The sequence below is a fragment of the Podarcis vaucheri genome, assembly GCF_965113315.1.
Source record: "Podarcis vaucheri genome assembly, chromosome: 6".
NCBI lineage: Eukaryota > Metazoa > Chordata > Lepidosauria > Squamata > Lacertidae > Podarcis > Podarcis vaucheri.
In genome coordinates this window covers 93,750,711-93,761,641 of record NC_138764.1, presented here as the reverse complement: position 1 = coordinate 93,761,641, position 10,931 = coordinate 93,750,711, and the positions used below count along the sequence as shown (strand labels likewise).

At 45.3% G+C, this 10,931-nt stretch overlaps 1 protein-coding gene across 2 annotated transcripts in view; it reads right to left on the bottom strand.

Annotated features, from left to right (window-relative positions):
* GNAS (GNAS complex locus) overlaps positions 1 to 10,931 on the bottom strand; it is a 182,955-nt gene that overhangs the window by 146,016 nt on the left and 26,008 nt on the right. The gene's annotated exons all lie outside the window — the stretch shown is intronic.

Below are 10,931 nucleotides of genomic sequence, written 5' to 3'. Positions count from 1 at the left end.
CCCAGGGCTTCATTTCATTCCAGCATACAGCCCAGTATTGACCTGTATACTTCAATGCAGTTCAGAAATATTTGAAGAGAAATGCCTCTGAGCATTTGCAGAAGGAATTTCCCTCCCTACTGAGCAACTTCCTCACACCCTCAGGAATAAAAACAGCCCTTAGATAATCAAAGCATGAAGTTAAAAAAATGGCAACAGCCCTGCTTGGTTGGCCTAAACCATGAGGGAACTTCTAAGAAGCCATCCACGGCAAATAGCCACTGACAGATCTCTCCTCTGTTAACTAGTCCAGTGTCCACAAGACAAAATGAATTTTAAAAAGCATAAGGTGAAAGGAAAATGGCAGGGGCAACAGCTTATTCTAATGCTAACTTCAGGAAAGCCCGTAGTTCAGTGGTAGAGTGTGTGGTCTCCACGCAAAAGGTCCCAGGTCTCCAGCGTTTCCAGGTAGGGCAAGGAAGGACTGTCTGAAATCCTTGCGAATTCCTGCCAGTCTGTGTTGGGAATACTGAGCCCAAACCAGCTTGCTGGAATGAAGCAGCTTCTTTCTCTTCCTTACCATACACTTACTGAAGTGATAATGCCGACACTCTGGGTAGCATCTCTCTTACTTACATTTATCAGTGGGATGAGCTACTGAAGAGCCACAAGTAGGACTTCCATACCATCACCCAGACAAAGGACTGCAGCCAGAGAGCAGCCTTATTCAGGTGTTCTACTTCTGTGTTTAATATAAACACATTTATCGGAAGAGTGAGGCTGGGAGCATTAGCTGTGCCTGAACCATGTCTCAGTCTCACTCCACAAGTTGAAGAAGTGTTAGAAATTAGCCAGGCGCCAGGAGCATTTTGTGGGTCCAGTTGCAACCACATAGAGATCTCTGGAAACTAGGGGGAAGCAAAATGCCACTTTAGAGAAGGATCTGAAATACTTCCCTTGAAGTTTGAATTAGTTTTATTCTGGATTGTCTTATGTGATGTTTTGATGTGTTGTGAGCTGCTTTGAGATTTGTTCTGCTTTAATTCACAGCTGGATTAACAGACATACATGTGTCATCCAAGATGCTGAACAAAAGCAATGATCAAAGTAACAAACCATCCATGCTCCTTAATAAAGAAAAAATAACAAGCAAGCAATTTTCATATAAAACTGGTGGACGTCTTAGCTGAGAGAGGGAGAGAAAAGGTCTTTTTCTGTTTGTTCTTTGCACAGCTTTCTCCTCAGCACATTTTACAATTGTGGGGCACTATAAGCAGATTCAATATGCATGTCATAGAAAAGATGTTGCAAAATGAAATCCAGAACCTCACACAGAATTCCCCAAGGATAGGTGAGTATGGAAGGGGAAGAATGTCTAATTCTTTGGAAACCTGTAATTTGCCCTGACTCACAGGCTGCAACATTCTTCACACTTACTTGGGAGTAAGGCTCACTGGACAAAATGAGACTTACTGCTGAGTAAACATCTACAGGATAGGGCTGAATAACAAATATATTTTTAAGACAATGACTCATTTTATTTTTGCATAAGTGCCATAAATATATTAATTTTTTGTACATGACTCTCTGTTTCCTCAACAATAACAGTAGCTACTTAAAAAAAAAAGTTTGAACAAGTTTGTTCAAAAAAAGTCTGAATGATATTTTCTGGAGCGGCCCTGGTACCATTAAGTAGGTTCAGATGTGTATACAGATGTAGTCTGCAAATAATTACAGGTGTGCAAAATGTTGTTCAGGTGTCCATTAAATAGTCATTTATTCTTAATATGAGTTGATTATTAAATGAGCAGAAAGGCTTCATTCAGCTCACAACCAACCATCCCTTTCTTTTGCTTCTTGTGCCAAGGGAGAAAGACTATTATATCTTTCCATAATAGCAATTATATTTTCTCTCTTTCCCTTTCCTTCTTTTTAACAAAGGAATGTTCAGCTTGGATTCATCAACGTAAATCTCTGCATTTTATTAGCAAGAACTGAATGCAGGAGTTCCAAGGGGCTGCTTGCTGCAATTTAATAAAAATAACATACATAATTGTGTATGTTCTTCCTCCTGAATATAAAAATACAACCCCCCCCCCCCAATTTATTCTGCATGTAATGAAATGATTTACTGGTCTTTGTATGTATAACCTTTTTTAAAAAATCTATGGAAACAAGCATAGGAATTCTCTTCGAAAGCAAAAGTAAAAAGAAATAATCATGCAACTAATAATCAAATAATTAATCTCTTTAAATGCTGACACTCGCTACTTCATCCTTCTGTCTTAAAGCTGCATTTTTAGGCATACTAACTTGGAAGCAAGTTCATCTGGGATTAGGTTTTAGCAATACAATACAGTTTTAAAATCCAGTGAATATTAAGCATTGCTAACAGGAATGTCTTTGAAGGGGGAGAGAACCCTCTCTTCATTTTCGTTTGTTTTTCAACCCAAACCACAGCACTATGAGCATTTTCAGAATATTCCTAGGAATATGTTGTCTGGAATTTCTCACACACTCTCTTGTTGATTATTATTACATCAGGCTGGGAAAAGTTCTTATTACTTGAGAAACCCTAGAAACGAAATAAGATGCCAGGACTCAAACATCTCAGGAAAGACCTGCAGGTCTCAGTAAATAGGAAAGAAAAGAGTTATGAGCACAGTAATTCAGAGGCGGTGTGGGGGGGTCTGTGTTCTCTCTGTTCTCCAAAGCTGTCATTATATTGTTTTATTTTCTAGCTGAAGTGTTCGGGGTGGCTTAGGAATGCCTTGAAAAGTCAACATGGAGACAAAACGAAACGCAAAACTTCCAAGTTGTTTAAATGCCTCCCACAAACTGGGTGTCTGGAAGGCAAGTTGCCATGCTCAAGATATTCCTTGTGCAAAACTTAGGAAGGAGAAGCCCCTCCCCAAACCCCAAAAGCAATTTCTCACCCCCTTTACCGAGCTGCTATAATAATTAGGAGCGTGTCTATTTGCCCGAGCCCTGCATGTTTTTGCCTCGCTTATCTAGCCCAGTCAAAATAAGCACCCGGTTTGCCTCCTAAACTGGGGGGAAAGAGGGGAGGGAAGCAGTCAGGTCTCTGCAAATCTCTGCACCTCTCTGCCAAGACGCAGTGACAGCCCTTTCCCCAAGCCTCTTAACAACCCTCCCTTCTCCCCCCACCAAGCTTGCCCTATCAAGTTTCCTCACTTCTAATTCCACCCATATCTCACTTAAAAAATAATAAGATTACTCTTCTATGATTGACTGTTCCCTCTCCCTATAAGGGAAGGGGGCCGGTCAACCCTGTTATTCTAAAAGGGGGTTTCAACAAGGTCTCTCTGCCATTTTCTAACTGCCCAGTCGACTGGCTTCAGAAACTCAGAGAAAGTGCCGAAACTTTCATTCCCTCTCTTCCACACGCAAGCAGATCTGCTTTCTTCTCTGAACCCCCTTAAATACACAGGGTTGTGTGTTTTTCTTTTCTTTCCCATACCCTTTTTGAAATCAGAAGATGGAGAAGGTTCAAGGTTTCCCTCAGAAAGCCGCTCTGCAAACCAAATCCTGCAAAAAGATTTACTACCATTCCCCTTCTTATTCTCCCGCAGTTGAAATGTTGGGAGAAGGGAAATGATATTCCAAGCTGGTCCTAATAAAAGCCAAGAAAATATTTAAAAGCAATTCTTCTTTTTAAAATAAAATAAAATAAAGTAACAACCCCCAAGCCTATCTGGAATGTACTATCAGTAAGTAGCATCTTTCCCGGCAAGAAGATCTACAGTAGAACAAAACCGACCAAACCTATCTGTATATCCCCTTCAGTAGCTCAAAAACAAATTAAACCAAAGTAGAGGGGTTGGGGGAGGAAGAAAAGATTTCTTTCTTTTTAAGCCTCAACTTTTCTCCCTGCCGTGTACAATGCCTCAATTGAGCCTGTTTAATTTGACAGAAAGGGGGTTCTTGCCTTTGGGAAGGAGGGGAGCCCCCCTCCTCCAGCAGGACCATGGATGAGGACAGGACGGGATCAGAAGGAAAAGCGTTCCCTGGGGAGTTTCACAAAAGTACCACACATTTATTTTCAACAGCTGCTATTTTTAAACCAGCTCTTGCTATTTTTAGAAACACCAGCGGGGTGTGTGTGTGTGCTTTTTCTATTTAACAACTGCTGAACTCTGACCTCACCCAGGCAACTCGCTGTTCCTCTTCTCCCTCTCCCACATAAACCCTCCCAGTCACGCATCCCTCCCTCCTGTCCACCCCCCCCAAAAAAACCACCTCTCCCTTTTCTTCTAATCCGTTTCTCACATGGCAGGCCTCCCCGGTATCCCACAGAAACTTGGCTTAACTCAGCCTTTGCCAAACTGAAGCCCTCGCGGCATTTTGGGACTACAACTCCCATCAGCCTCAGTCCAAAAGACGTGGAAGGCGGCAGGCTGGCAAGGCCTGACTTAACTCTTAACCAGAGTTGGAAGGGACCGTCACGGACATCTAGTCCAACCCGCTGCGATAAAGGAATATTTTGCCCAACCTGGGGCTCGAACCCGCAACCCAGAGATCTAGAGTCCCTTCCTCTCTCGACTCTCCATCGCATAATGTCTGCATAGACACTGCGAGGACATTGCTTTCCCCCAACGAATGCTGGGTAGTAGTATCAGTCACAGAGCTACAATTCCCAGCACCTTTAAGGATTATTTGGGGGGGTAATTTTGTCCTTTGAAGGCATGTTGTGTACACAGCCCCTCCCAGCCCCTCAACAATACGTACTAGCTGCTCTCTGTTCCTCGGACATTCATGCATACTTTCCTTACAATGCCTCGGCCAAACAAACCACAATTCCAGTTCCACCCCCTCAGAAATACTTTCCCCACACCTAAACATCGCTTTCCTCTCACACGGCCTCTGAAATGGGGATCCGAGGAAGGCGCTTCTTCTCCCTGCCACGTCAGAATCCGTTCTGCCTCAGGAATGGAAACGAGCCCCCTTGAAAAAGGGGGTGTCCGTCTTCCCACATATAGTGACAATAGCTGAAACCGGATTTCTTAAATTCAATTTAGGCAGGGATGGATTCCCCCCCCCACTCAGAAACCTGGTCACCCAGCTGCCTTAATAGCAGCATTAGCAGCAGCAGCAGCAGCAACAACAACAATAACTGTGTTTTCTACTTGCGAGGCTTAAGGGCTGAAGGTTTAGCAGCCGAGCACCTTGCTTGGAATGCAGAAAGGCCCAGGCTCCCTCTCTGGCTGGGAAATATTCCCCCTTCCTGAAAACATAGAATCACAGAATTGTAGAGTTGGAAGGGACCTCAAAGGTCATCTGGTCCAAGCCCCTCCAATGCAGGAACCCTGCCCACAGGTGAGCTCAAACCACCAACCTTCAGGTTAACAGCTAGACACACTTGCCCATTGCACGATGTACAGAGCTGCTGCTGCTGCCTGTCGCTTTAGAATTGCTGAACTAGACAGGCCAATGGTCTGGGTCCACCTGGGTCCATACATTTAGAAGAAGCGTGCTAGGAGGAAGGAACGCTTGGCAAATCCACACCGTGATCAACTCCCACCTGGAAACCAATGTCCCCACTGTGGAAAGACGTGTGGATCCAGAATTGGCCTCCACAGTCACTTACGGACTCACTGTTAAAACCGTGTTTATGGAAGACAATCTTACGAGTGACTGAAGAAGAGGAGCTACATTTAGAGCAAGTATGGCATATGTTTAGAGAAACCTGGGAACCCTAGTTTGTTAAGGGTGCTTGGAATTGTAGCTCTGCGAGGAGCAGACTATAGTTCCCAGGATTTTGTGGGGATAGTCACGCATGGCATGAATGCCATCTATGTTTCTCGTGTTGTGTATGTTACTTGAAGTTCAGCGGTGCAGAGAAAGCAAATGTAGAGACATTTGTAATGTGAAGGAGAACTTCCACAGTAAAATTTCTAATACTAAGACTGAGCAAAAACTGGGTGCATGCAAATATAAATGCAAATCGGGACTTACTTTGTTTTTTTCTCCCACAGCTTGAGCCAAGGGCTTCCATTTTCGCTGTGCCGGATAGACATATCGGCCAGCAATTCAAATGCCAAAACTCAGTAGCATGACTTTCCCCTTCCACATGCTTCAGAAAGGGCAGCTACCTTATTTCAAGTGTTAAAGCATGCATCTATATTCAATTTGTTGCGCAAACGCAAAATTCAATTCCATATGCATTTATCCAGTGCTTTTTTCTGGGGGGATGTAGGGGTACACAAACCCCTAAACATTTTGTGAATATTTGTACTTTTGTCCATTTATTGTATTTATTTTTCCCGATTTGAACTATAAAATGGTGGTTTTCTTGAGTCAAAACGAGAGTACCCCTAAACATTTTTTTATTAAAAAACACTGCATTTATCTCTCTTTATAAAAGCAGAATCAAAAAAATTTTAGATGCAAAAAAAATAACACAAATTTCTATACTGCTAAATCTAGAAGGACTTATTCTCAAAGCATTGAAAAAAAAATCTCAAAATGTTTAAAAATTGCTCCACGGAGAATGGGATGAGTGGGTTAGTGACGTTACTGACCTAGAGCCAATCAGGGCTGTTTGCAGCCAACTTCAGCTAGAAACAAACAGAACCAATTTTATCCCAAGCCCAATTTCAGAGCAAGGGCTAAGCATCTAAATGGGAAAAAAGGATCCATTTGCTTTCACACTGAGTTTACTGGTCAAATTTGGCCCAAGAAATACCAGCTGCCTTGGGTCAGCTGCCTGCGGGCGTCCAGCTGCTGGCCCCTAATCTAGATTAATAGGCACAAAACAGGAGGCACCGAACCCTTCTCTCCTGCTTTAGAACTATTGACTCTCCATCTTTCCCCCCTTTCCCTTCTACCCGTCAGTTTCTCGCTCTCCCTTTCTCCATCTCCCCCCACCCCAAGCTGGCCCCTTCTACTACCCTCTCACAAACAGAACTCCCCCCTTCCCTTGGAGGTTTGTTGTTGTTGTTGTTGTTTTAAAAAACCCTGAAACTAAATGAATTCCACCTTGCATCAGAGTTGGTGAGCTACTTTCTCCAAACAATACAGGAAAAACAAACCGTCCCCTTTTCCCCACCCTACACTGCCCCAGGCCGCTTGCGGGCTTAGGATGGGGAAGTTGTGCAGGGTGCAAAGTCCTCTTTTGATCACCCAACAAATCTCCTTTCACTCCAGCTTTCATCCTTCCCTCCCAGCGCATTCCTGCCAAGAAGGGGGACGGGAGGGAAATGAAGCAAACAAACACCACTGTTGCTACGTTTTGCACTTTATACCCTTTTATATTTACAATCCTCTCTTGGGCTAAAAATAGCAACTCATGATCCATTTATAACTGGCCGGACATGCCCTGGAGCGGGCTGGGCAATGGGGAAGGGGAGGGCTCCCTTGCGTTCCATCTACCTGAGCTCATGCTGTATTTAAAGGGGCCACCCAGCCACCCTCGGCCCCGATTCCCTTCTGCTGAAGCACTGCTTCCTGCTGGATTTTGCAGGACTGAAGGTGGGTCTTCTCGTGGAGAGACTTGCCTATGAGGAAAGATGGCAGCGTTTGGGACTTTTTTGAGAAAAGATGAGAACGAGGTGACAGGGCAGAAGTTCATAAAATTACACATGGCACAGAGAAAGCGATCCGAGAAAGTTTTTCTCCATCTTTCATAACACCAGAATTTGGGGACATCCACTGAGTGTTGGAAAATTCAGGGCAGATTAAAGAAAGTACAGTCGTGCCTTGGATCCCAAATACCTTGTAAGTCAAACGTTTTGGCTCCCAAACACCGCAAACCCGGAAGTGAGTGTTCCGGTTTGCGAACATTCTTTGGAACCTGAACATCCAACGCAGCTTCCCATTGGCTGTAGGAGCTTCTTGCAGCCAATTGGAAGCCGCGCCTTGGTTTCCAAATGTTTTGGAAGTCGAGCGGACTTCCAGAACGGATTCTGTTCGACTTCCAAGGTACCACCATATTCCTTCGGGCAGTGACTGATTAAACGATGGAACTCACTGCCACTGGAGGCAGTGATGGGCACCAGCCTAAATGTCTTTGAGAAAGGATTAGACAAATTTGTGGAGGAGAGCCATCAAGGGCTCCTAGCCATTAGGGCTATGCTCTGCTTCTACAGGCACCAGTCAGTCTTGAGAGGCAATGGAGTATCCCTCTGGGGATGAAGTCAAATAGCTGTGTAAGTAGCATGGAAGTAGCACGACTTCCCCGAGGTGCAAGCCTGGGCAGTGTGTATGGGGGCCCTGGGCTGCCGGATGACAAGACCCCGCTCTCAGCTATGCTGATGTGGTCCAAGGAAAGCAGAACAATACGTGTGGCACCACCTTGGCTACAGGAGTTGCTGGAAGGAGGCAACTCCCGATATTCCTGTAGGCCAAGGAAGGGGAACCCCTGACCCTCCAGATATTTTTGGACTACAACTCTCATCAGGTGCAGCCAGCATAGCCAATGGCTAGGGATGATGGGAGACGTAGTCTTCGGAGGGCCAGAGGTTCTCCACCCTTGCTATAGGCTGTTTTCAGAAGAAGCGGAAGAGACAGACAGTACAAAGGAGCTACTAACTCGGGAATGCGATCATCAAGAGGGTGAACAAATGCAGACACAGGGAAGCATCAGGCAGAACACAACAAAAAAGTGTGAGTGGCTCACATTTCCTTTACACCACCCAAAGCCCCGAGATGCACAGATCTCCCTTGATCTCCAAAGAAGCACCAATGTGCATTCTGGAGCGCCTTAATCGTTGATAATGTTGCAATGACAATGCAACTTGTGAACGGACATGGCTGTCTTCACCAGCCCTGTGACCTCCAGATACCTTGGGCTACAATTCCTACCAGCCCCCAGTCAGCCCAGCCATGGTTTAGGGCATGGTATTTTGAGATCCAAGTGCAGTCGTATCTCTGAAGTTGAACGGAATCCGCTCCGGATGTCCGTACAGTTCGACTTCCAAATTCAGAAACCCAAGCACAGCTGCTGATTGGCTGCAGCAAGCTCCTGCAGCCAATCGGGAGCCGTGGAAGCCCCGTCGGACGTTCGGGTTCCAAAGAACGTTTGCAAACCAGAACACCCACTTCCGGGTTTGCGGCGTTCGGGAGCCAAAACGTCCGAGTACCAAGGCGTTCAGGATCCAACTGTTGTCCAAAAGGGTTGGTTTTACCAAGGAAGATTTCCCAATACAGAGTGCACATACACCGCACTCTGTGATTTTTAAAAAAGGCCCTTACCTGCTGGTGCATTCTTGTAGCAGGATGTTCCACACCTAAAATCGATGTGTGTGTCGCACACAAGCACACACGTGTCTGCACAGTTTCCCCACACAGAAGTGACCCCGGATGCTTGCGTCGTCATGTGGCAAAGCCGCATCTCAAGCAGATTAATTAAAACGGGAACACCTTCCTTCTCTGAAAGCTAACGGCAACTAGTTGAGTCAGGGGCTGCATTATAACCCGCGCTTAATTGGCACAAACAGCAAACACCAATTAGTTGCAGATCACCTGGAGTGCTCAGGCCTATTTTTAGCCCTGAAATGCGGGAGCTTGTCTAAACCGTTTTGGAATATTTTACCGTGGAATTAAGGGTGATGGGGTGACTGGATGTGAACATGAGGTTTTCAGTCTTGGCCGGGCACGTTAAGTCAAGTGACAAACAACTACCAATGCACACACCCACACATATCAATTTGGTCATAATCCTCATGCTGCAGTTTAAGATTGTTGTATGCCTGCTGTTCTCATAATTTATTTTTTTAATGTGGGTTTTATTATGGGGTTCAATAGCAACTTAACATTTTATAGAGCAAAATACTGTGCATTTTACCTTTTTCTGGCCCACCCTTGGCCAGCTCTCCGGGAGCTGCATGCCATACCAGTGGCTAATAGTGAGTGTGCACACACCTTTCCCTCCCTCTGCAGCTGATCTGTGGAGGTCTGCTAAGGGATGGGGTTGGCCACACTTCCTGTTCATCAGATGCTCGGTCTGATAAGTGGGTCGGAGGCAGTTCACATCTCCATCAAGGTGCTGGGCTGGGCAGGCAGGTTTAAACATCTCCATCCATCCCAACACCATGCCTGCTTTAATATTCTGCGATTGCCATCAGAATCAGGGAGGTGCTGTAGATAAAATTGGCAGGAGAGCGTTGGCCCAGAGGCTAGCATCCCTGTTATGTAACACTTTGCTTGCTTAGAATGCTTACACACCGCTTTATAATCCTGACAAGCTCTCAAAGCGGCTTATAAAACCACTCCTTTTGCAACCAATACTTCAGATACCTAATCCCAGGAATCCTTAACAACAACAACAACAACCCTGTAAGGGAGGATAGAACTGCACAAAGAATTGCCTGAAGATCATAGAATCATAGAGTTGGAAGAGACCACGAGGGCCATCGAGTCCAACCCCCTGCCAAGCAGGAAACAGAGCACTCCTGACATATGGTTGTCAAGCCTCTGCTTAAAGACCTCCAAAGTAGGAGACTCCACCACACTCCTTGGCAGCAAATTCCACTGTCAAACAGCTCTTACTGTCAGGAAGTTCTTCCTAATGTTTAGGTGGAATCATCTTTCTTGTAGTTTGGATCCATTGCTCCGTGTCCGCTTCTCTGGAGCAGCAGAAAACAACCTTTCTCCCTCCTCTATATGACATCCTTTTATATATTTGAACATGGCTATCATATCACCCCTTAACCTCCTCTTCTCCAGGCTAAACATGCCCAGCTCCCTTAGCTGTTCCTCATAAGGCATCATTTCCAGGCCTTTGACCATTTTGGTTGCCCTCCTCTGGACATGTTCCAGTTTGTCAGTGTCCTTCTTGAATTGTGGTGCCCAGAACTGGACACAGTACTCCAGGTGAGGTCTGACCAGAGCAGAATACAGTGGCACTATTACTCCCCTTGATCTAGATGCTATACTCCTGTTGATGCAGCCCAGAATTGCATTGGCTTTTTTAGCTGCCGCGTCACACTGTT